The sequence below is a fragment of the Silene latifolia genome, chromosome 10 (genome assembly GCF_048544455.1).
Source record: "Silene latifolia isolate original U9 population chromosome 10, ASM4854445v1, whole genome shotgun sequence".
NCBI classification, from domain to species: domain Eukaryota; kingdom Viridiplantae; phylum Streptophyta; class Magnoliopsida; order Caryophyllales; family Caryophyllaceae; genus Silene; species Silene latifolia.
Genome location: NC_133535.1, coordinates 134,671,431 through 134,674,330, shown reverse-complemented (window position 1 = coordinate 134,674,330; position 2,900 = coordinate 134,671,431).

Sequence of the window (2,900 nt, the reverse complement as noted above, 5' to 3'; positions counted from 1 at the left end):
ACCACTTGTAGCTGCAGAATGCTTGAGAGGAAAGGCATTCTTTGCCGGCATGTCATATGGATTAACATAAAACACCTTGTCTTATAGAATGTTGAAAGATTGTTTACACAAAAACTAACTGTCTAGATTAAGGTTGCTAACATCTGAAAATAATACAAAGTATGAAATAAGTGTTTACATAGCCAAGGCAATATTCCCACAAAAACTTAACTACTAGATTAAGGTTGTTATTTTTTCACATTGGCACGGGGCAGTCTACGCTTCTGTTGTAATATCTTCCATAGTTTGTCCTTCGTGCTAACAAAAGCTTTGACCTTCTCGAGCACACCTTCGCGCAAAACGTTCATGTCTGCTAGAACGAGGGTAGCTACAAGCTGGATCACCAAATAGCACCTTGATTTCTTCTTCTCAAGGTCTTCATGCTGAAAAGGAAGACCCTCGTATAAGAGCATAGTCATCATGGTGAACAGACCCGACTCTGGTTGGTTGAGAGTAGGTGACATCCCGCTGAAAGGTATCTCGCGTAACGCATAATTAGGAATTTCCCGTGCTCTAGTGTTCTTCTTTTCCTTATCCCGTGATTCTAAATAATCACTCACTGCGCTAGCCTGCATATGTACAAAATTACCTCAAAAAACTGATTGAAAAAAAATATATAGAATTTGGAAGAAAGGGATGGACGATAACTTACAATTAAACGCGCTGCTTTTCCAAACTGCGACTTTTGCAAATCAGAATGCCTTTGCCCGTCCACCAAGTCGACTGAATTTGATTTGTGATTGATACATACACATGCGAAATGGTCGTCAATGCAGAACGGGACAAATAGCAAGTCTGTTTTCAAGTTGACGGTTTGCTCACTGTCGACGATGAAGGTGTCCCAGATCTGGTACAGGTTGTCATAGTTGCTGTCTGATTGTGTGCCTGGTTGTTCAAACGTCCCAAGCAATCCCAACAGTATATCCTTTTAAAGGCAATAGTGAACATGATTAATGTGGTTACTTTGTCACCTAAAATTACACTTCAGACGGTTAGAATGACACTTTTGTTGATTAAAAGAACTAATGTGAAACATTCACATAATATAACTGTAATTTGGAAAAGTGACATTTTAACTAACAAAGGTGTAATAGAAGTGGGTATAACTATTATGCAATGGTTAGTTGAAGTACCATGTGACGTATACCAAAGAACGACATCCTCATTTGGTCGCCATATTCCTTCTTCTCCAAGTGGTTCATCAAAATCGACCAGCACTCCATGACATTCAACGACATAAGGTTTTCAGGCACCAAGGACATAATGTCAGCTCTCCGAAGCGTTGCGTGACGGGTGTACCAGACCAGCTGTTCACTGCACTCCGTAGTATTAAAGAAGTCGTTAATTAAAATAAACTAAATGTGAAAAAATAATGTGAGTATGAGCCATTATTAATTCATATTAACCGACCGTTCATCATAATTGTGGTCATCTAACAAGCAATAGTCGGCAACATGCTTCCTCCTCTATTTAATATCCTTGATTAACGCTTGGTTGCTCCGGAGCATCTTCGACACCACATTTGTGTTGAGACCACCTCTACCACAGTCGAGAGAGCAGCCCAACCCGTCCCCCTTTCCACGAGGATGGCTCTTAACAGAGGATAGGGCTTTACCAGATGGAATGCGCATGGTAATAGGTGTCGCCTCCATAACGGGCTCTTGATTCGATTCGCGAGCACGTTTTGTGGATTCCGGCCCTATGTCACCATCTGTTTTCCTCTTAACAGCATTCAACTTTCTTGTCAACGGATGTCCAGCAGTTGCTTTGAAATAACCAACCCGCATCAAGATGTCTCCTCTGATACTGTTAATGTCACAGAGGACGAGTGTTGCAGCAATCTCAGCACGGTACAAACTCATAGCATCCTCTTTCCCGAGGTCACATTTAAAAGGGCTTCCGCGGTAAAACATCATATGTAGCATCATGAAAACACCACAGTCATTTCTCGAATACCTTTGACCTTGCCAGCTGAACTCAATGTTCACGATCTTAAACCCGCTGACCTTTGCCCCCTTAGACAGCCCTTTAGACACCAAATACTTCCCCATTATATTTGCCTGAACATGAATACGCGCCAGTGTGTTAACGTAGTACGACCCATATAAATTGGTTGACTTTTGGATATCGAACACTTACCGAAATACGTGCTATCCCTCCGTAAGGGAGCGTTTCTAATTGGTCATCGTATTTACGGTTGTCGAGGTAGTCAATCTGCTCGGTGAGAAAGTTGATGCACACGCAGCTGTAGTGATCACCGTCACCAGATAACACGGGCAGAAAGATCTGCATCGTGTGTCGCTAAGATCAGAAAAAGGAAACCTTAAAAATCATGATTTAGATTACATGTTTTGTTACCTACCATGTCCGTGTCAAGTTGGAATGGTGCACGACAGGTTTCAGCCCAGGCATCCCAGCCACCAAAAATGTCTTCGTCTTTGTTCAATACTTTCCCAAGCTTTTGAGCCTTCCAAATAGACCTTGCGGGGTCCTTTAATTTGAAAAGTGTTAAATGCGTGATCAGATAATTAAAAGAGCTATTTTATAAAAATAAAGTGAAACTTTAACAAAAAAAGTGTCTTTGTTAACACGGAAGGGTAATGTTAAAAGTATAATTTAAACAATAAAAAGTGTAATTCTAACGGCCAAAAGTATCATTTTAACGGACAAATGTGCAATTTTAACATACAAAAGTAACATTTTAACTTTAAAAAGTATAATTCTAACGGACAAATGTGTAATTTTAACACACAAAGGTAACATTTTAACTTACAGTGTGACTTAGGCCAAAGAAACAACGGGATATGTCCGAAGGTTTCATGATGTGGTTGAGTAGCAAGCACCAACCATCAATAACACTT